Raw genomic sequence first — 24,743 nt, 5'->3', positions numbered from 1 at the left:
ATTAGTAACCTTTTGATCCTCAGTTGTATAAAGCTGCCAAGGTGACAGTAACAAAAGAAAAGTCCCAGAATAACTTTAAGAATCGTGTGCATGCCTGTTCCCCTACAAACAGAGGCTGAATTTTGACTCTGAAAGAAAATTAAGGAAGTAACTGATGTGGGAAACAGAGGCAGAAGAGAAATTACTAAATTTCCTTACTCCCTACAGCCCACTGACAAGTCCTTGAAACAGGCCGAGTGACCTTCCTCTAGGGACTCAGCTGCCTTGATGTTGACACTTTGCTCACGGCAACAAGCAATCTTAGCCTGACCCCCCCCACCCCACCCCCCACCCCAGGATCCTGTAAGTCTACTTTAACATATAAAGATTCCTTTGGAAACTTCCTTTATCCCTACCTGCAAGATCCGTGTTGGCAATCATCCCCCAAGCACATGGCCCACTGATATACCTCTGAAGGGTCTCATGACTAAGGTTTTATCAGACTGTAATAAATGACCTTTTCCTAACAATAGCTAGCCCCCTCAGGATTCTGGAAACCTGGTTTCCAAAATACCTTGGAGGCTTGTGCTGTCCCTAACCCCTTCCCATCTTGAAGGTATAAAATCAGTCACCCCTCACAATTCCAGTGCAGCTCTTTCTGCCCATGGGTCCTGTCCCCGTGCTTTAATAAGACCACCTTTTTGCACCAAAGACGTCTCAATAATTCTTTCTTGGCCGTGGGCTTCGAACCCTAACGTCTTTCCTACATCAGTAATCATACCAAATGTTTAATCCCTGTATTAGTCAGTTTAGGCTGCCATAACAAAATGCCACAGACTGAGTGGCTTAGAAAACAGTAATTCATTTTGTCACCATTCTGAATGCAGGAAGTCTGAGATCAGCGTACGAGCATGACTGGTTTCTGGTGAGGCTTCTCTTCCTGGCTTATAGATGGCTGCCTTCTTGCTGTGTGATCACGTGGCCTTTTCTTGGTGTGTGCACACCCAGGGAGAGAAAGCTCTGGTCTCTCTTTATCTTCTTATAGGTACACTAATCCTATCAGATCAAGGTCGTACTACTATGACCTCATTTAACCTTAATTACTTCCATAAAGGCCCTATCCAAATACAGTCACATTTGGGTCTAGGGCTTCAACATATGAAGGCGGGGCTAGGGGCACAATTCAGTCCACAGCAATCCCTTTGCTCTGATAGTCATATCCCTGGCAATAATTTCATTTAGCTCTCAATATTTAAAATAAGCACTTCCGGAGGGATGAGCTCTTTACCTCTTCTCTGAATAATAGTTTACCGATAACTTCACACAACAAAAAATGTTTTTGAAAAACTTGATATAAAGATACATGTGGGAAGATGTGTGTGTGTGTGTGTGTGTGTGTGTGTGTGTGTGTGTAGAAAGAGAGAGATTCAAGGTTCATTCATTTCTGTGTCATCAGAAACCTTTAGCTATCACCTTAAGATTTGGGTCCTAAAACATCCAGTGTCACAAACCTAGCTAGGCTGGTAGGTAGATGGGCAGTCACAGTACTAGGAACTAGAAGTCTGTGACCAAAGTGGGTATACATGAAGTAACTGGATTCAGCATAGACAATGCAAGCTGAAATTAGAGCGTTTTGTTTTGCCTTATCTTTTATGTAAAATGTGCTTGTGTTCAAATATAGAGCAAGAAGACTATTTTGGGTCAGAATTTAAAATAGTCCCACTTTTTGTATGTCCAAGTAACATCTTTGTCTTTGAGTTTTTTCATCTGAAGTAAAACACTAAACAAACAGAAAAACATAAATCAAATATTTGGGCCCTTCCCTGGTCCTCCTACCATGGGCTGACTCTATTCAGCATGTATTCTTCCCCATGACATCTGAAGTACAATATAGAAATTCATCCTTTTAGCGAACTGGGCCTTTTCCCAAGATTTTTATTTTGCATTTAACAAAATAACAGCAAATTTCAGGTATTAGAAGGATCGAAACAACCTCTTCTATTCTGTTGTCCTTAGAACACCATCTTTTATTCATAGCTTCTCATGTGGTGCTGGGAGGCAGATTCTGTTGCTATAGCAACGCCCTGCATATCCTTGGGGATAGCTTACAGTTTTACTTTTTTTTTGAACAACAAAGAGCCATTGATACTACATGTTGCCAAAGGTTACAAAAGTTGAATTCTAAAATGAAAATATTTCTTCTATAGAAGTGGTACACCATATGCGTCCCACAAATTCAAAGAGATATGTAAGGATATGACCTTTGTGTGAACACTGATGAATCTAGCATAATACCGTTTGGCTTCAATGGATTATTCAGAGCAGAAGTAGTTGAAGTGTATGCCTTGTTTTCTAAGACCACTGTGGGGGACAAGGGGTTTATTCCCAGTATCTATAAAGATCCAGGAGCAGGAAAAGAAAGAAAAAAAAAAAAATCAAAGGTACCATCACTTACATTTTGTTTGTTACTTTGTAATCACCTTCCCATCCTCACCCCCACCAAAATGAACTGCTATATCAAAATCCAATTACACTTTGACAGTAAATAGATCCTCAAAGAGTGGTTGTGGCTGAATCCTTGTTCCTCAGAATAGATGTTAAATATACGAGAGTCTCAAGAGCTCTGAAATCTGTATTCCTAGCTTCATTTTAACTGGGTTCTCTTCATCTATGAAAAAAAAAATTCCTTAGCTAGCTATTTTGTCAAACCAGGAAAAATATTTCTTTTCAAGTATTCTTTTCAAGATAAGTTATCTCATCCCCCTAGAAATCTGAAGGGACGCACTGAGACCCATAGATGAGGGGTGAGAGGCTCCACAGAATCGCTTCCTGGGAAAACAAACATAAGAATTTATAGAGGGTCAGGACATGGGAATCTGGATTTTGCTCAATAACAAGGGAGGGACCTACAGGCTGCAAATGTAGATAAAATGTAAGAATGAATCCCAATCTCCTCCACTCACTATAGCCTGGGCAAATTCACTTGGGTTAGAAGGCCCTCCCAGCAGACCAAGCAAACCCCATAATTCAAGGCCATTCATTCATTCATTCATTCATCAATATTTACTAGGTATATGTTATGTTTCAAGCCACTTGAAAGCTTTTCAAATGCTTACTAAATGCCTGATTGTACTCTTGAAGACTTAGTCTCTAATAAACTCTCTATTGATACAGTTTCTATAGCTATAATATGGAGAACTGTATTAAAAAATAACAGAGTTACAGGGTAATCATAGCTAGTAATAACAACCATACAGACAGTGGCATCTCCCACTAAAAGAAACCAAGTTTCCTTGGAGAAATGACTGATTCATAGCCTTGAACATCTTGTTCTTCCAGGGAAGCAAGGCAATGCTTAAACACCAATAGAGTCATGTCAAAAGAATATTGGTGTTGGTTTGCGGCCACATCCCACTTTGAGCATCAAAATGAATGACAGAAATAATACATTGAATGAAAAATAAATGCAGGAGTCCACAGTGAAACTCAAAAGAATAAGAAAGTGGGGGGAGAGAAGAGAGAAGAAGAGGACAGAAAGGGAAAAATATAAGAGGAAAGCTCTACTTTACAGAAGAATACCAATTGTTATGGATTGAATTGTGTCCCACCCAAAATTCATATGCTGAGGCCCTAACTCCAAATGTGACTATATTTGGAGATGGGGCCTTTAGGGAGGTAATTAAGGTTAAATGAGGTCATAAGAGTAGGGCTGGAATCCTATAGAACTGGTGTCCTTATATGAACAGGAAGAAACACCAAGGGGTTCTCTCTTCCCACACACCATACAGAAGCGGCCACGTGAAGACACTGAGAAGTCAGGTGTCTACAAGCCAAGAAGAGAGGCCTCGCCAAAATCCAACCCTGATGACACTTTGATCTTGGACTTCTAGCCTCCTGAACTGTGAGAAATATGCATACTTTCTGCTATTTAAGCCTGAGCCATACAGCTAATACAACAGTTAATAAATATCAAGAAAATGACAGAACTGAAAAAAAAAAAAAATCACCATTTCTTAACCCACTATGTAAGAATCACTAATGGATGCTAAAATCACTGGGTTTATTTGTTTAAAAATATGTCTGCACAGGTTAACTTTACAATGGGGAAATTAGGAGTGCCATCACCACTGTAACCAAATGATCAAACTTACCACCATCAATAATGGGACAACTGTGTATGTACCTCTTGATGGATCCAATAAGAAATGTCCATCACCTATCCAGTATTCTTGCCAAGAATGTTTAACCTGAATCCAGTCATGAGAAAACAATGAGATAAATCCAAGAAAGGGAGACATTTAAAAAGCAACTGACCTAGATCTTCAAAATAGAGTCAGTATCAGAAACAGAAGAGACTACTTATAGTTTTAAAGCCTCTAAACATCACAACCAAATAAACTAATAAACCTTGCTTGAATCTTGCCTCAACAGAAGCACCTAAATAAACATATTTGGTATAACTGGGGAAATTTTTTTTTTTTCAAGTAGGCTCCAACGTGGGGCCTGAACTCAGGTCCCTGAGATCAAGACCTGAGCCAAGACCCAGAGTCGGATGCTCAACTGACTGAGCCACCCAGGTGCCCCATAACTAAGAGGCACCCTTTATAAAATGGGGCTGTACATTTGACGACAAAATTGAATTAGTGTTAATTTTCTTAGGTGTGAATAGTATAGTGGTGATATGGGAGATTGTCCTTATTCTCAGACAGTTCATGCTCAAGTGTTCATGGGTGAATTATCACATATCTGCAACTTCCTTTTAAATGATTCAACAAGGGATGCCTGGGTAGCTCAGTCGGTTAAGCGTCTGCCTTCGGCTCAGGTCATGATCCCAGGGTCCTGGGATAGAGCCCCACATCAGGCTCCTGGCTCATCAGGGAGCCTGCTTCTCCCTCTCCCTCTGCCTCTCCCCCTGCTCATGCTCTCTCTCTCTGTATCTCTGTCTCAAATGAATAAAATCTTAAAAAAATAATAATCATAATAATAAAAGAGTTTGAGACATTGTGAAAATCTCCAAAGTGTGACACAGAGACACAAAGTGAGCAAATGCTGTTGGGAAGATGGTGTCAACAAACTTGCTCGATGCAGGGTTGCCACGAACCTTCAATTTGTAAAAAAAAAAAACCACAATATCTGCAAAGCACAATAAAGTGAAGCACAATAAAATGGGGTATTCCTGTAAATAAATCGAGAGCAAAATAAAGCAGGGTAAAATGTTAATAATTAATTAAGATAAAAGGTATACAGCATTCAATGTATTATTCTTCCAACTTTACTGTGGTTGGAATTTTTCAAAATATACAGTTTAAAAAATAAGAAATCTAAAGATATTAAAATGTTTACTATTTTATGGCATGCAGCTTTTCCTAACTACTGACCATGCACCTACCAAGACCAAATAGTATAACTTAATGGTTAGAGAGGATGGATGTTGGTTACCAACAGACCAACGTTCAATGCCTGTCTTTCAGACCTTAGGCAAGGAACATCTCCAAGCTCTAGGTTTCTGCAGTAAAATGAGAATAATATCTAACTGGTATGCAGTTGAGAAGATTTAATGAGGTTTATAAAAAAAATGTCTGGCACACAGGAAGGCACTATTATGATTACCTGGTGGAATGAGGATAGGATTTGGAGGGCGCTTAGCCTCCATTACATGCTGCACACTCCGGTAAGCACCCTCTACTAAAACTCTGACCTCACTTACTAACAAGGAGTGACTGCATTATATCGTGAGTGACCATTTTTGTGGCAAGAGTGTCTTCAACCAAATGAAAATTTCCTTAAAGGCAGGGATCAGGGCTTAGCCCTAATTTCTGTATCTCCTAAAGAACCTAGTTATACCTGGTTATTCATGGTAATATTTCACCTGTATATTATGCTAGATCAGGGCTTCTCAATCTTGGCTACACATTGGAATCACCCGGAGAGCTTTTAAAAAAATCTTGGGTATTTTTATTTCGTTGGTCTGGGGTGGGACCTAGACCTCAATATTTTTTAAAATTCTCATGGTGATGGTAAAAAGGTTATGTTCTGTGTTTCTCCTTAGGGAAATGGCACCAGCTATTGCTGCCAACTTTCTACCCGCTTTGGAGTAACCTGGAGGTTACTCTGGAGTAACCAGAGGGAGGTAGGTGTGTATTCTAACATGGCTGCCTTCTCCTAGGATCAGTGCTCATCCTCCTATTTCTTGAGCAATCTCAGATCATTTGTAACACCTTCGTGTAGGTTGTATAGGAGAGAAAAAATATCTTTTTCCTCTATCCTTCTGGGACCACTCTAACAAGAGACAGATTAACAAGAGAAAAGCATACACATTTATTTAATATACATTTTACATGACACAGGAGCCTTATAAGGAAGTGAAGACCCAAAGAAATAATTAAACCTGAGAATTTTTATATTAGGTTTGATGAAGAGTGGAAAATTGTGGGAAAATATGATGGGACAAAAGGCGTGGGGTAAGTGTAGTAAACTGGGGGAAGCTTAGCAAAGGCCTGTTCATTCAGCTCCTTCTCTGTGTCCCCTCATCTTCAGAGATAAGGATGCTCCTTTCCTTTAGGTATAGGGAAGTCACCTCTCACATGAAGGTTTCACGACCTGCTTCAGGAGAAGGTCAGAAAGTCCTTCCTTCACATGCTGTTTCTCAAATTCCTTCAGCTTAAAATAGTCAATATGCCACAGTACTGTTTGGGGATAGTGAGTCCTGAACCTCATCTGTTGTTAATATAAGATGTGATCGATTGGTGCTTCAATTTATCAAAATTTATAATTACACCTAATGCTGCTCTTTCTTCAGTTGGTAAAACTATAAAGGTGACTAAACCAGAAGTTTGGGTGAGATTTCACAGCGCTAATAATCACCTGAACAGCACAAACGTAACGGTTAAAGTGCATTATTGATCATTTGGGCTTTCGCAATTCAGAAAATATTTTCATTTGTGCCCTAGAGAAACCAAATCAGAAGGCAGACCATTTGAATGATAAAAGAAATGGAGATGTGTAAGAGGGGAAATCAGAATCAGCAAACATAATAAGAATATGAGAACATGAGCATTTTAGCACATCTATCCAGCCAGCTGCCAATGTTGAAAACCAAGTTCCTGATAAAAATATACCTAGGTGCTGGATGGATGCTGAGCATGTCCCACAGTCCTTCAACCATGATAGCCCCTCCGGTCATGAGTCTTGGCTACAATCCTGGTGGTCTGACATATCTAGGTTTCGTTTCCCTGCCCTTGGCTGTGCCCTTAGAGGCCTTGAACTGCTGGGAAGGCACCATGGATCATCAATAAAATATAAAAAGAAAGGACACTCACAATAAGATATAATTACTAATAAGGCTCTTGCTTCTTCAAAGGAACCAGGACTAGACTACTTCCAAAAGCTCTCCAATTCCCCCACTAATAGCCAGGTAACCATGGGCAAGTCACTTAACCTCTCAATGTTCAAGTTTTCCTGTCTGTCAGACAGAGATAATAAAGTGCTTAATTCATAGGTTGTTATGAGGATTCAGTAAGAGAAGACATGTCAAATGCTTAACACAGTTCCCTCATACATAGTATCATTGGCTAAATGGAAACTATTATTATATTATTAATATAGTAATAAATCCAAACCCAGCAGTTTCGTGGGTAGAAAAATAAAATAAATTAATGGAAATCCAAATTAACCCCTATTTCCATTAATTTGTATATGAGAAAGCTTTGAAATTTCAGCAGATAGTAATGAACTGATTTATGCCAACTTTGTTTTGACAGTATCTTCAAACAAAATTTAGGTATTTAAAGCCACTGTCCTTGAAAGGAGAAAAGAGAACCCAAAGATTAACTGCTTCTAGAAAAGATGGCTTCAAATTTTACAAATTGCCATTTCTTCTAACTAAACCTAAGACATGCCCTCCAAATAAATAACAAAGGTGATGTTATAGTGGGACCATTTCCACTCATTGCCAAGACATTTCTAACTAACAGTGAGGCAGTTGAGACTTTAAATTTTTAACTGGAGGGACGCCTGGGTGGCTCAGTCGGTTAAGCGTCTGCCTTCGGCTCAGGTCGTGATCCCAGGGTCCTGGGATCGAGTCCCGCATCGGGCTCCCTGCTCCGCGGCGAGCCTGCTTCTCCCTCTGCCTCTGTCTCTCTCTCTCTCTGTCTCTCATGAATAAATAAATAAAATCTTAAAAAAAAAAATAAATAAATTTTTAACTGGAAAGAATAATGCAAATGAGATTTAAAAACCATGTTGGGTAAGACAACATCAAAGAACAATATGCTAAAGAGTTGGAAACCGAAGGAGAAAAAGCAATAAGCCTCAGTGGAGCAAAAGGAAGGATAATTTAGTGATTACTTCATGTAAGGAAGAAAAAATTTTCCTCTACTTTCTCAGAATCAGAACATGAAGCCCTTCAATTTAAACAGATAAAAGGCAGATTAACGGGAAAAAGGCACACAAAGTGTATTGATGTTAATATTAACATCATGCATGGGGACATCACAGAAAAGAAGTAAAAATCAAAAGAAGTGGTTAGACTGCATTTGGGGGAAGACTTATATATTATTTTAACCAAGAGTGATGAGCTGGGGAGAAATCGCTAGACACAGGACAGGGGGCCAGGGCGCCTAGGAGCAATAAATTGTGGGAAGGTGGCTGTCAGTAAGGTTTGTTAGGCAGACTCATCTTTGTGCTATCTCCGGTCTTCCTGGTACAGGACGTGGGAACACCTTTACAAATGGAAATTTCTGCTCTGCTTTTAGTCAGAAATGGGGAGGACTTTTCCTATGTCTTTCTCAATTGCCTTCTGCTCAAAAATAACCCTTATGCCAATGGGACATATCTGGGGGTGGCGTATTCTGGACCCCTTCACTAGAAAGCAACTGAGGACTCACATTGAAGTTTTCCAAAGGCAAGTTGCTCTGAATAACATAAATAGATAAAATTGTTCTACCATGTAGTTGAAGTACCCTAAAAGGAGAAATATTAGAAGTGGACTAGACAGCATATAACAAAAGAAAGCTAAAGATTTCTTATCATGAAGGTAGAAAGAAAGGGAATTGATTTTTTTAAAGATTTATTTATTTATTTTAGAGAGACAGAGAGAGAAAGAGTGTGCACACAAGTGGGGGGAAAGGCAGAGGGAGAGAATCTTCAAGCAGGCAGCCTACCATGGGGCTCGATCCCACAACCCATGAGATCACGACCTGAGCTGAAACCAAGAGTCTGATGCTCAAGAGCCACCCAGGAACCTCAGGAATTGATTTTTAAAATGCTAAAACGAGGGATGCCTGGGTGGCTCAGTCGTTTAAGCATCTGCCTTCGGCTCAGGTCATGATCCCAGGGTCCTGGGATCGAGCCCCGCACTGGGCTCCCTGTTCTGCGGGAAGCCTGCTTCTCCCTCTGCCTGCCGCTCCCCCTGCTTGTGCTCTCTCTCTCTGACAAATGAAGAGTAAAATATTTTTAAAAAATGCTAAAATGAGAAAAGCTGAATGGTTATCAAAGGTTTTTTTTCAGGGCAGTCAAAATTTTGATATAATTCTTGTTAACTTTTACTAGAGCTTTACAATGTTGGGAAAACATTTAATGAAAGTATCACAACAATGATAGATAGATAACATGTAAATCAATTTTACCTTTAGTAAATTCAACATGAGGTAGAACATCTTCTAAATTTAAAGATTCTAGCCCTTAACAAAGAAAGACTGATTCCTACTCTAATGAAGCAATTCTAGATAAAACATAACGAGATAAAGTGTTACTTTTAAGTGCAGACAGGTAGGCCTTTGGCAATCCACTAAACCTTTGTTGATCTCAATCACAGTATGGATACAATAGACTAAAATGGACCCTGAAGTGGTCTCCCTCATAAAATTCTGTTTCAACATAAGTGGATATGACTCTCTTGTTAAGATGTGACTCTTCCTTTTCCTTCAGTCAATTTAAAATTGAATACATTCCTCATAAAAATAGTTGCATTATACATGACACAATAAAAAACACACTTTCTTCTGAGTTCCTTTTATGAACAGGATTACAAGTATTTTTAGGTTCCCCAAATCTTATAAAACCCAAATCTGGAACATTTTAAAATATCTTGCTATCTCAAGAAGTTGTAAAATTTTTTTAATTTTATTTTTTTATTTAAATTCAATTAATTAACATATAATACATTATTTGTTTCAGGGATACAGGTCTGTGATTCATCAGTCTTTTATAATACCCAGTGCTCATTACATCACATACCCTCCCCAATGTCCATCACCCAGTTACCCCATCCCTCAACCCCCCTCCCAAGAAGCTATAAAATTTTTAATTAAGTTTTAATAAGTAAGCCTGGTTTGTCATGAGTTGTTCATACCGTTATTAAAATGTCACTTCGAAAACTTACAGAACACTTTTCAAATTTCATGAGCAGCTGAGTATTAGATCTCTAGATATTTGCATGGATCACATATTTAAGTTTGAGGGACCAATGTGTCTCCTACAGAAACTTACACAGCAAGAAGCAACAGTGTGGGGTCAATCATAATGAAGCATGCTGTTATTGACCACATTGATCTAAAATGATCCCTTAACCTTTTTCACTTGTTCTTTTCCTTTATCTTTTTGCAAAACTTCAAAAACCTATATTTTTTATCCTGTCTTAGGGTAAAAGGTTTTGAAATTACGCTCATGTATTAAAGTTATAATCCTACACATGTAAAAGTTCTGGTTCCCAAAGCACATTTTCTCGTCCCTTAAGAGCTGGAAACCGAGCACCAGTAGTATGGGGAATGTTGCCCGTGATCACCTTTCCCTTTTAAGAATGCTTTTTCCAGTTCAATTTGGTGACCCTTTCTTTTCTTTCTAGTTATTGGGAGCCTTTTCTAAGTACTACCAAATAGGAAATTACCACAAAGACAAGTGGAAGGAAAAAAACATTTTTAAAATAACTTCACACACCACCTGCAATTCTGGTAAATGCCTTGCTCTCAGAGTGTGCGGGCATTTTTGAGATTTCTGTCAAATCAGTCGCACTGCCCCCCCACGGGGATCCGTGTTCCCTTTTCAGCTCAGTAATCAAATAGCTCTGACTGGTCCATGTCTGCTTTTGTCCATTTCTGACCTACATGTTCCCGTGAGGGACATCTTTGTCTCACTTTTCTTTGGTCACTGAGTTCATGTACCTCAATAGGCTAAGTCTGGCAGTCCATTAACGAGAATTCTCAGCTCAGCCCCAGGCCACCCAGAAACCCCGGTTGCATGTTCTCGCTGAATGGCTTCACTGGTGGCCCATTCAAATGTGCTAATGTCAGAAAAAAGGGCTGAATGGGGCGCCAATGTACACCATTGCCTAGGCAAAGTGACTGGGCTTCCAATAAAGCCTCCCCCGGGGTGATGTTAAGCAGAGTTAGCAATGGTGCGGAGGCTGAGCCAGGGCTAACGCCCCGGGCATGCCAGCACCAGGTGGCACAGAGGCAGCCGCTGCAATACGAAATCGCAGTGCAGAGCTCGCCTGCGCTTCAATCCTCTCCCCAGCTTCCAGCCTGCAGATAAATGTGCAGCTACACCTCCTTCTCCCTCTGGTTCTGGGGCAGGCTCACGGGAGACATTTTGGGTGGGAAAGGATATGGGCATTGTTTGTTTCCAATTGTTCTGAGGTTTACTTCTCCTGTTGAAAAGCTTTCTTAGAAGCCCTTTTATTTTCCCATAGACCGTACAGAAGCACAGAAAGCATTGTCTCGAGGGTCACCCCCAAAGCATTAAAAAGGCATTTTCGCTCAGCAAAAGAATATTTTGATTATGCAGAACAGATGTCACATTACAGCCCCGTGCTGCTAATTCTCACAAGAGAACATCTTGAACTGCAAAGAAATTATGAAGGTATGATGACTAAACCAATCCTGCAGCCCCTCCTCCTCTAATCGGGGCAAATAAAAGGGAAAAGAAAAGGAGGGCACAACTCCCATTTTTCCTTCTAAATGTGTGTGAGAAGAAACATAAAAGCAACCAGCAAGTCAGGATTTTCATAATTATTTTTCAATTCACTTGAAGACCCCTGGATTTCTGAATTATTCACAAATATACAGTATGCCCACACATCAACCTGGAAGAATAGCCCAAAATTATAGTCCCACTGTCACCCAAACTTGCCACCAACATGAACCAGTACCACTGCCTCCCAGATTCCTAACCCTTAAATCCTGGTGACAGTCTGCAGAGCCAGGCCACGGTCATAACAACCTCAGCCTTCCAGGGCACTCAACATTTTGCTTGGCCACTCACTACCAGTCAACATGTACAAAAACAATTTTCATTTCTTCAGCTCCCTCAAAACCATTTTTCCACTCCTGAATCAAAAATACCAACACGCCAGGGCACCTGGGTGGCTCAGATGGTTAAGCGTCTGCCTTCGGCTCAGGTCATGATTCCAGGGTCCTGGGATCGAGCCCCACATCGGGCTCCTGGCTCAATGGGGAGCCTGCTTCTCCCTCTCCCTCTGCCTCCCCCCCGCTCATGCTCTCTCTCTCTCTCTATCTCTGTGTCTCAAATGAATAAATAAAATCTTTAAAAAAAAAAAAATACCAACACGCCAAACAGTATAGGATATCTCCCCATCTCAGCTAACTTTGGAAAACTGTCATTTTGTTGGGGGATAAAGTCCAAAGCACACGATGCACACACATACCCAAAATGGAATTCAACCCACATGGAAATGATTCTTAACTATTCTACAGTGCTAACCTTGGGGATCTCCCAACTACAGAGTAAGCCCTGAGAACTCATTTTGATCCAGGTTAAAGAGGGATGGTTTTTGTGGAGGGAACTCTCCAGGGCCTACGTTGTCTATCTGGTCCCTGAAGAGAGGTCTTCCCCAGGGCTTTATATCTGGTTGCCAAGCCAGCAGCTGGTGCTGGACAGCTGTCCCTGGAGGAGACTTCTTTAGAACGGCAGCCCCACACAGTCCTGTTGCTCACATATACTAAGGGGTTTATGGTGAATAAGATTCAAGGACAGTGGTTTGTGGGCACTAGAAAGAAGGTAAGGGGTCCCACAGAGCCTCTAGCCTAAAAATCTTTTTTCTTTTTCCTTAGCAGCCACATAAAAGGAGGTTTCTCCCTCATTGTCCCTCATCTTCTAATGTTAGTAAGCAATTAAAGAAGGTTTTGCAATTATAATTTTTATGTAATGTGGAATTCATTTCTTTTCCCTAATTTTTTCTAATGGACATGGATTGTTTTTATACTCAGAAAAAGAGTTATATTTTTTAAAATAGTAAAGTTAATTGATCCTCAATCTTTTATTCCTTGGAAGTGGAATTTTGCCCTCAATGCCCTAAGATAAACTAAATATCTGCATGACATGCTACTAAGAGAAACTACTGGCTAATTTTTTAAAAATGAAATTCAAATTACTCGATCAAGAAAAAAATTTCCTGTCTTCTCTCTCCATAATTTCCCTCCTTCTTAATCATACTTCACCCAACGCTATTTAAAGTGTAAACTTAAATTAAAAAAAAAAAATCTATGGCTTCTTGTTGGGACTGATATCTGTAAAGCTCACACTCCTCTAACTAGGGTAGCATTTGGGGGTATTTAGATCTTGCTCCAGGGAACTACACCCATGAGATGTCAGAACTTACCCATTTTGGTTCCTCTGGTATATTTCCAAACAGAGAATGCAAGGGTCGCTTCAAAACTATTACAAACTTACATGAAAACTGGATTAGGTTCATACCCAGCCACCTGGCTTGCATTATTTCTCTCATCTTTATTCCTTAAGTAGATCAGCTTAAGAAGTCAGAAACTTAGGGGCGCCTGGGTGGCTCAGTCATGATCTCGGGATCGTGAGCTCAAGCCCCGAGTCAGGTCTCTGCTCTCAGTGGGGAGTCTGCTTGGGATTCTCTCTCTCCCTCTCCCTCTGTCCCTCCCCACCCCCACCCCCATTTCTCTCAAATAAATAAGTAAATCTTAAAAAAAAAAAGTCGTCACAAATTTAAGCAGCAGTTTTTAAAAGATGTCTCTAGATTTTACGTTCTTCACTGCCTCTAAAGAGGCTCCACAGAATGCCCAGAAAGAATGGGCCAACCCCCAGCTGGCCCTTTGTTTACAATTCCTTCCCTCCTCCCTGTTGTGCCCTGCCCTGCTCCCCTCCCCCAGCCACCCAAACTTTGCTTTTGAAGGCATCCTTGACTTCAGAGAAGTTAGACCATGTCACGGATGTCCCTTCTTTCTCTAAGGCAGGCTAATAGAGATAATGGGCCCTGTGGGAGAGAGGAAGCCAAAAGAAAGAGAGGGATTCCTTTGGATACTTCAGGGAATTACTGAGGAGCCTCAGCAGACTCTGGCTAACAAATAAAAAAAAAAAAAAAGGAAAGCAGCTGATGTTGTTTTACACTAGATCCTTTATGCACTCAAGGAAAGGCCACTGTGGTGGAAGTGGAGATGGTGGTGGTTTGTTGTTTGGGGGAGGGGAGTAATTTTTTAAATTATCCTTGGGCCACTTACTGAAGACTGAATAAATGTTTCAGATAATTGAGACTATTAATTAAGACTACACCCAGGAAAAGTCATTAGCATTTTGCTCACTAGACAGAAATGGAACAATGAATAAATTCTAGTTAAACAAGAAAAAGTCAATAGCAATCATTTCATAAGTTAGAAAACCAAGTATTTAAGTGCTGCTGTGGGATAAATCAAAAAGAATTTAGAAGAAATCCTTTCTTTTCTCCAGCCTACATTTTTCACTGGAAACAGACAAAGGACAAAGTTACACTCCTAATCTCCCTAACTTCAGCAAAGAACTCTTCACAGGATTCTTTTGATGGTGACTTCAGGCCCTTAAAGCCTGGCCTTTTCTGTACATGTACTGGGTATCATACGCAGGAACTTTAGGATAGGAATATATCTACCAACCCTGCCCTCAGAGCAAAATCTGTCTCAGCTAACCTTTAGGCTGGAACTCAGTGATGTGTGTTCTTATTGGATCCTAACTCCAAGAATTCACTCAAACCTACCACCTCCTTTCCAAAGAATGACTGAATTAGAGACTGCAACACAGAAATACTTCAGATAGGAATTAGCCACTGGCTAATTGGCTCTAATTCTTCCTGTATGGATACAATGTAGCAATGATACTGGTGAAGCCCACATTAACATCTTCCACATAAACAGCCCAATTCAGAAAGAAGAATGATTAGACAGACATCCCAGAGTACAAAAACAGGATAGATCACATGTGAGGCATTAATACAGACATAAATAATGAACATTCTCCTATGTATTTTGTCACTGTTGTTACAAACAAGTGTTCCTTATATGGAAAAAAACTGCATTATATTTTCTTACCTTTTTCCCTTGTGACCCAAGAGTAGAATCAGCTTGGCATTGAATTGACTCTATTCCAAAGAGACAAATCCCTTCACTGAAGGAGAATCTTGCTCCAAGAATCCCACGCTCAGCTGCCAGATTAAGAGAATTAACATAGAAAGATGCAAAAAAAGTCATTTTAGTACAATACAGCAAATTCTGTATATGCAAGTGGGTGGACCCATATCACAGAGCAGCAACATTGCATAGAAGACCTATGCCTTTATGGAATAACTTCTCCCCCCTGCCCAACTAAGCTTCCAAACAAGCATCCAGCTTTGTTTTCTACTCCTACAAATGTCTCTGATGTTGTAGAATCACTTTTTTGCAAGATATATGGGAGTGTGATTCTTAAAAGCAAGTGTCAGCTGAAGCTATTTATTGCATGCAGATTCTAATTATCTTTTCTTAAAAGAAGAGTCTGTTATGCCAAGATCCCAAGCAAACCTACCACCTAGTGACATGCCGTGCATTTGTCTACACCTTCAGAGGTTGCCGTAAGCTACAGATGCCATCTTCCTGGACTGCCTTTGATTTCTCATATTTCAGCACTTCAAAAAGGTACCAAAACAATAGTAGGGATGCAGGGAGTGGGTCCTCTTCCCCAATTCAAAAAATGTCAGACATATTTTATGACCCTAAATGACTTTGTGTCTCATTGTCAAAATCTTTCTTCACCAAAAGATTAAAACTAGCTAGAACACAGTAGATTGTATTAACTATATAGTCTATTAATTAAAGACTTTGTACGTAAAATAATTAGCAATGATCTATGCCAATTGATTAATGTAGACTTTTATTATTGATGTGGCAAAAATAAATAGCAGGATCTTTAAAAAAATTATTTCAAAGCTACTATTAACCTCCCTTTTTTGTAGCGTTCTTAAACGACTCTTAACTATCATCAAATGGTCCTGCTGTTCTCTCGAATTCCATTGGCAAGAGTTGCAAGCTTCTGGGTTAATTCTATGTAATAAATCAACATTTCTAAATAAGATTCATATATTTAAAAAATCAGTTGCTGTGACTTCACGGCTTGATACAATTTTCTATACGAAAGGGCCTGATAAAGTTTTCGTTCTTTTAACAGTTTAAAAAATAAGCAGTGACTGGCACCCAAACCTAAAAGAAAGCCAGCAACAGGTCTAATGAAAATCGTGCAGAGAGCCCATCAGACATTAAGTAAATACTTTGCTTGTGTTTTCTAGTCCCTTTTTGTTTGGTTACCATGGCAACCTGTTTTTGTGGGGGTCACTTGGAATGTATAAGAATTTGCTGCAATTAGATGCTTGCATCCCATTGGCCAGTATAATAGAGAGTAGTAAAACTAAAAAGAAATAAAAGAGAAGGAAAGGCACGGGTGAATGTGGACAAAGCCAACATGCACTTCGGGAACCAAAGAAAAAATTTTGTAAGCCTAATTATCTTTCAGAGCTATTTTCAAAGTTGCTCTTAATAAAAATTTCCGTATCCTTTAGCTTGTGATTTCTCACCTTGTTGACCTTCCAAACTCCTCCTCAGCTCTAATGCACTTACTGCACTTGATTTTACTTCTGTTGTTCTCTAATTGTTTTATGGATATGTCTTATCCCTTCATGAGATTGCAAAAGTTCTTCAGGGTCAGGACCACATGCTATACTTTGGAGGCAGTGTGATGAAACGGAGAAACCCATTGGAGGGGAATTAGATGTGATGGATTGCGGCCTAGGTTCAGAAACCAGTTAGTTGTACGCCACTGAGCCAAGTGCCTTTCGCCTCACTGAACCTCAGTTTCCATATTATAAGACTCATGCCTTTTAAAGGTGTTAAAATTAGATTATGGTATACTATCAACAGTGTTATTTAAACCTGTGATATATGCTTATTATGTATGTCCTGAATTAAATTTAATTGATTCAATATGTTATTTTAGAATTCTGTCTCAGGCAGCCCTACTTCTCCAATACTCTAGAGACATTATCACTTTGTTATGGACTCTCAGACTATAAATTTTAAATCTATGGTCAGGCAGAGTGAAAGTATCCTACCTCTCAGAAGAAAAGAGGGAGCAAGTTAAATGTCTGTGAGATATATTCACAAAGAAAAATAACAGCATTAGCACACGCTCAAAGATTTGCTTAGCCTGGCTCATAAGAAGGCAAAGCAGCATTATGGTGGTATCTCACCCAGATCCAGACACTCTGAATTACAGAGGAATTGTTTGCTTAAAATAGCATCACTGCTTTGTTTTTGTTTTTGTTTTTGTTTTTGGAAACAATATCTATTAAAGTTTAGACCTATCACTCGACATATCAAATGATTTCAAATCACAACTTGATTGTTTACAATCGAAAGATTAGCTAAATTCTCCTCCATTTACCATGATCACTCCAGATGCTTTACGTACTTGTTCAGTCTGCTCAAGAAGGTTATCCATCCAGGCTTTATTTCAACATCTCCACTGGCAAAACAACAAAACAAAAAAACCCAAAAAAACCCCCTCACCATACCCCAAAGCCATTCATCCTGTGTTCAAGCAGCTCTAGTTGTTAGATAATTCTTCCTTATATTAAAACCAAATCCTTCTTCCCTATTACTCTATACATTGGTCCCAGGCTACAGTTGCTCTCATAATATTGTTTGGAATTCTTTTCCTCTGACTACACATCAGGTTTCCAAGTACTTCTTCAAGAGGCATCGTGACCTAAACACAATCCTCTGAGCTGGCTGACCAAGACAGTGTACAATAGGACTATGACCCCATAGTTAATTCAATAAGCATGGTTGTGTGCCTATTTGAAGCTATATGCTGAAGATACAAAGATAAACTAAACAACATCTTTGATTTCAGGGAGATGATAATCTATAGGAGGAGCCAAGAATGTTAGCAAAGAGGTTCAACAAAAGCTAAGGTTGACAATACAGTAATGTTCCAAAAAGAGTATGTTTTCAGTGCTCCCTGGGGAGTGGGAAAAGGCCAGAAAAAGTTTCAGAGAAGAGGTTTTCCCAGGTAGTCCAAAGAGAAAGAACATTCTTGGAAGAAGCAACAGCATAAACAAAAGTTCTGACGTTATGATTCAACATGATAAATTGAGGGAACTCCAAAAAGTTCATTATAACTGAAATGCAGGGTATAAGGCAAGACAAAGCAAGACCTTAGGTTAGAGAGGTAGGCAAGGGCCAAATGGTGGAGGACTGTGTGCGCCAAGCTAAGGCATCTGAACTTTGTCCTATAGTCTAGTGGTCTCCAAACTGGGGTGTACATACCACAGGGGATGCAGGAAATGATCCACCAGGGCAAAATATGAGAACTTCTATTTTATTTGATTTTTACCCCAAGAATTAGGAAAATGTTAAGCTTTACTAATATTTCATTGGAATTGACACTGGCAACCTCAATAGGTTTGAATATCAAACTGTCACATATCATATACAGTAAGCAAAGCATCTTGAAGGAAAAATGGAAATTCTACAACATGGAGGGCTAAACAGTTGGCCATCACCCCGTTATTCATTTTACTTTGATCAAAAATGTTGCATTTTATGGTGCCAAGTAGATGTATGGATTATATTATCTACTTTTAATTAAATAACTTTCATAAAATAGACAAGTGACTTAAGAAAGATCTCTTCAAAGAAACCCCAAACTGAAGATAACACTAACAGGGTAAGCAAAATAAGACCTAAGAAAAGGGCAGAGCTGATCCTTCTACTCCTTGTATAAACTCTTTGTCAGGTAAAAATACTAATGATACATTCAGATCTGTTAAATCATTGACATATATATGCATATACGTGTGTGTGTATATACGTATATACATAAAGAAGACTATTTAAGGTATGGATTTACATCTAGAATATGAAGACCTTACAAATTTTTTCTAAATTTGATAAAGATTAATAGCTTCTTTTGCAGGATTAAAAAAAAATTATTTATTTGAGAGAGAGAGCACATAAGCAGAACGAGAAGCAGATGGAAAGGGAGAAGCAAACTCCCTGCCAAGCAGGGAGCCTGAAGCGGGACTGGATCCCAGGACCCTGAGATCATGATCTGAGCCAAAGACAGACGCTTAACCGACTGAGCCACCCAGGCGCCCCTCTTTTGCAGGACTTACTTAACAGTAATAACTTTGGTTAAAAATACTTGTTCTTTCTTCCTTAGAAACATGGTCCAAAGCATTCTGAAGCCCTCTGTTGACCTTAGCAGACAATGCAGTGACCCTGCTCACATACCTTCTTCATAACCTTGTCCCTGAGCCTTGGAGACTGCATCTTAATACACGGTAGCCCTCCATCTGAGGGCTCTCTAGATCCGCAAATAGGTAGGCCAGAAGTGCTTAGTAACTCTTGTCTGCTGATGACAGATAAGAGTTGGAGAATATTTACTGTGTCTCAAGTGGAACAACGCAGAAAAATTCTATGCTAGCTCCTGAGCTCTCCAGCTGGAGTGAGACCCATTTGCTCATAGCAGGAACCTGCTTGGTGACATCTCCTTTACTGGATCATTCTCTTCCTTTTCTCACTTCTGCCATCCCTTATCCGTGCTTTCCGGGATCTCCTTCTCCCAAACAAACTTCTTACACTCAAATCCTTCTTTCAAGATCTGCTTCTTTGGGAACCCAACCTAAGACAGTGACTGATTAAAATGCATCAGATAAGGAGCGCCTGGGTGGCTGGATTGGTTGAGTGTCTGCCTTCGGCTCAGGTCATGATTGCAGAGTCCTGGGATCTAGCCCTGCATCGGGCTCCCTACTCAGTGAGGAATCTGCTTCTCCCTCTCCCTCTGCTCCCCCCCCCCCCCCCCCCCCCTCCCCCCCCCCCCCCCCCCCCCCCCCCCCCCGGCTCATGCTCTCTTGCTCTCTCACTCTCTCTCAAATAAATAAATAAAATCTTTTAAAAAAATGCATCAGATAAATAAATGGAAAACAAAGCTAAATATTTGAAGAAATGAATATTAGACACTTGCTAAACACTTGAGAATAAAACTATGGATGTTTCTAACATGTTTCTTCTTGATATTTGTTACTCTCTCAATAATGAAATACATGAACAACTTTGGTGAGCCAGTAAAGTGAAATGTAGTGAAGAATATATATATTCTCATTAGTATTGATATCTTTTGAAAACACTATGTCAGGGGGAAGAGTGGGTATAAATAGAAAGTTGACTAAAAAGAAAGAGAAAAAAGCCCTAGGGTAAAGTGACAAAGTTAGCACCATAGCAAAATTCATTAACTATGTTATTATAAGCAAATTTAGGTGCAAAAATGGTAAAGCAGATGAACCTTTTATTTTGTTGATGGCATTAGTTTTATAAAAACAAAGCCTTTAACATGTCCATGTCTTTATAATATTTCAATATCACCTTTTAATGAGGTAAAAAATTATCACGAAAATCTGAGGTATTACACAGAGATTTTTATCTCACAGCAAAGAACTTTCATATATAAAGGTGAGTTGCACATTTTCCTTTTACAAGCAGTCAAAATTTGCTTACCTTTCCTATGATCAGAATAATTTGCCATTCATACTACCTTGCTTGCAGATGGGGTTTTTTAAATAAATAAACATCAATCAAAGTGTTAACAAGTTATTTCACGAGTATGAACAAACTGATTCTAAGGTATTTTGGAGATGCAAAAGACCCAAAACAGCCAACACGGTATTGAAGGAGGAGAACAAAGATTTACAATTAAGCTACGGTAATAAAGGCAATGTGGTTTTGGTAAAAGAATAAACAAATAGATCAATGGACAGGATAGAGAGCCCAGAAACAGACCCCCATAAATACAGTCACTGCTCTGACTTTGAAAGGAGCAACGGTGCTGGAACAACTAGACATCTACGTGCAAAAAAAATCATCTAGACACAGACCTTACATCTTTCACAAAAATTAACTCAAAATGATCATAAATTTAAATGTAAAATGCAAAACTATAAAACTCTAGAAGATGACATAAGAGAAAACCTAGATGACCTTGGGTATGGTGATGCCTTTTTAGATACCACACCAAAGACATGACCCATGAAAGAAATAATTGATAAGCTGGACATCATTAAAATTTAAAACCTCTGTTCCGCAAAAGACTGTATCAAGAGAATTAGAAGACAAACCACAGACTGGGAGAATATGTTTGCAAAAGACATCATCTGATGAAGTACTGTTATTCAAAATATACAAAGAACTCTTAAAACTCAACAAGGAAACAAATAACTCAATTGAAAAATGGACAAAAGTCTGAAACGCACCTCACCGTAGATAGAATATAAGCATAGGAAGAGATTCTCACAATCATATTTCATCAGAGTAATATAAATTAGAACAATGAGATATCACTATACCCCGATTTGAATGGCCCAAATCTGGAACACTAATGACACCAAATGTGGAGAGAATGTGGAGTAACAAGGCGAGAATGTGGAGTAACAAGGATTCTTGTTGATTGCTGGTGAGAAATGCAAAATGATACAGCCACTTTGGAAAACAGTTTGGTAGTTTCTTATAAAATTAAACAAAACGAACTCTCACCGTATGATCCAGTAATCACCCTCCTTGGTATGTAACCCAAAGGAGTTGAAAACTTATGTCCACACAAAAATCTTCCCAGGGACATTTATATCAGCTTTGTTCACAATTGCCAAAACTTGGAAGCAGCCAAGAGGTCCCTCAGTAGGTGAATGGACAGATGAACTGTGGTACATCCAGACCATAAAATATTATTCAGCACTAAAAAGAAATGAGCTATCAGGTCATGAAAAGACATGGAGGAAACTTAAATGCACATGAGTAAGTTGAAAGCCTATCTGAAAAGGGTACATACTGTATGACTCCAACTATATGACATTCTGGAAAATGCAAAAAAACTATGGAAACAGTAAAAAGATCAGCTGTTCTCAGGGGTGGGGGATGGGGGAAATGAATAGGCAGAGCACAGATTTCTAGGGCAGTTGAAAAGACTCTGCATGATGGTATAATGATGGATGTTATGTTAATATGTATTTGTCCAAACCCATAGATTATACAACATCAAGAGTGAGCTTTAAGGTAACTATGGACTTTGGGCGATTATAATTTGTCAGTGCAGATTCATCTTTGATAAATATCATTTTTTGTATCATTTTGTTATTTTGATATCTGATATTCTAGTGAGTGATATTGCTAATGGAGGAAATGTGTGGGAGCAGTAGGTATATGGGAAATCTCTGTACCTTCCTCTCAATTTTGCTGTAAACCTAAAACTGCTCTAAAAAATTAAGTCTTTAATAAATAGACAATCTGTCCTTTCAGAATAAAGGTGAGAGTTTAGCAATGAGTGAAAAAGCAACTGTTTTTCAAAAGAAACATGTATGGATGACAGAGCATACTCGAAATGGCAATATTTCCATTATTGTGTGATTTCATTACCAAAAGCAATGCAAAAGCATTGTTCTCATGTCTGCACATTTAAAAGCACGAAAATTAAATTTTCTAACTTCTTCTAAAATTTTGTAAATAAAAGGTTTCAGTGGGGCTTTTCTGTTAAAAAATACGAAATATAACACCTTTAGTTAGCTCACAAGAACTGACTGAAATTATGGAAGATAAAAATGTATTACCCAAATTTCAGAAAAAAAGATGTGAACTGATGGATGGGACTGAAAAATAAATATTGTATTATAGTTATAGCCAATGATGCACTTCTATTTGTTTTTGAAGTATCCTATGTTTAATCACTGCAGCAATCAAAAGCAAATCTCAAAATAAACTGAGCTCTGAATCACTATATCAAAAAAATGTTAAGCCAAGTTTTTAAAAAATGAAACACATTTAAAAAAAATAATGAAACACACTTAAGCACACTGCAAAAATAGGTTATTTTTATTTGTTCTATTAATAAATGATATTTTGAATGATTTAAATCCCTATTGTATCGCATCCTTTTTAAATTTGTTTTGTATGTTTTATGATGTGTGAAATATTATATACTTTTTACATATTTATGTTGAATATACATCCTCCAAACATTCTTTTTTTATGAAGAGTCTATTTATTTATTTATTTATTTATTTATTTAAGCCAGATAGAGGAGGAACAGAAGGAGAAGGACAAGCAGACTCTTTGCTGAGCACAGAGGCGATGCAGGACTCCATATCACAACCTTGAGATCATGACCTGAGCCGAAATCGAGAGTCGGACACTCAACCGACGGAGCCACCCAGGTGCCCTTCCAAACATTCTTATAGATATGGCACATAGACAATGGGAAGACTGGATGAAAGTCTACTGAAGTGGTTTAGAGTTGGGAAATAACATGATCACATTTGTGTTTTGAATGCATACACTAGAAATGGTGTAGATAGCCTTGCAAATTTGGAGACAAATGAATTAGGAAACTATCTGACAATCAAGTAGAGATAATTAGTCCTAAATTAAAATAGTAGCAACTGAGAGAGATGAACAGTGGCTGAAGTGACTAGAACTTGGAAAACCAATTGCAGGTGAGGGTCAGAGAAAGACCTAAATAAGGACGAGTTGACTCCCTAGTTTGGGGCATAAGTGACTTCATTGGTAGTAGTGTTCTCACCAAGACAGGCCCTCCCAGACAAAAATTACCGAGAGAACATCAGGGTTAGGAGAAAAAGCTAATATACCTGCTAAATCTAAGGTGCTGTAGGAGATCAATACTGATGGCAGAAGGCTGGGCTTACAGAGTTGAAAGTTGTCAGCTTCAGTGATTATACTTTGTTACTTTATTAATGAAGCTTAAAAATAGATTGTTTTTCTTTATTTTGAGGGGAGGAAAAGTCAGTTATATCATCCTGCTAATTCATACTGAGTTTAAAATTAACTTTTAAATCTTTTTCACATGTGATATTGTTAAGGCACTTCTCATTATGCTGTGTATTTGCCATTAAGTATATGGCCCTAAGAACAGGACTTTCCCCTTGTGCTTACCTCATTTTGCCTTGCTCAAGTCACCACATCAAAAGGTTTATGGAGTTCTCATTGGATAGTGATGACTATCAAGCACACCAACCATAGGTTCCAGCTTCATGTCATCACTTGCTAATGTCTATTAACTGAAAATTTCATGGCATGTCTTTTTGCCCCTCCTGGCTCTCAGGCACCTATTACTGAATTGATTGGTTTATGGCACCCTATCATCATCAGTAAGCTGCATGCCAACTATTTTATTTTTACCTTTTTTGTTGTTCTTCCTTATACCACATTTCCAAACTCTTTTCTTTTCCTTATAGCTTCCCCCACCATATTCGATCTGCCCTGAAAAAATAAAATAATTGAGTGCTCTACAACTTAACTTTCCCATTGATGAGAATGGCATCTCTCTCCATTTATTCAGATTCATTCATTCATTCAATGAATATTTCTTCAGTGCTGCCATGTTTCAAACTCTTCTCTAAAAGCTGTGATCATATTAGACAAAAGTTTGTGTCTCTTAATAGA

The sequence above is a fragment of the Phoca vitulina genome, unplaced genomic scaffold, assembly GCF_004348235.1.
Source record: "Phoca vitulina isolate PV1807 unplaced genomic scaffold, GSC_HSeal_1.0 scaffold7, whole genome shotgun sequence".
Lineage (NCBI taxonomy): Eukaryota > Metazoa > Chordata > Mammalia > Carnivora > Phocidae > Phoca > Phoca vitulina.
Note: the sequence above shows the minus strand (reverse complement) of the source record.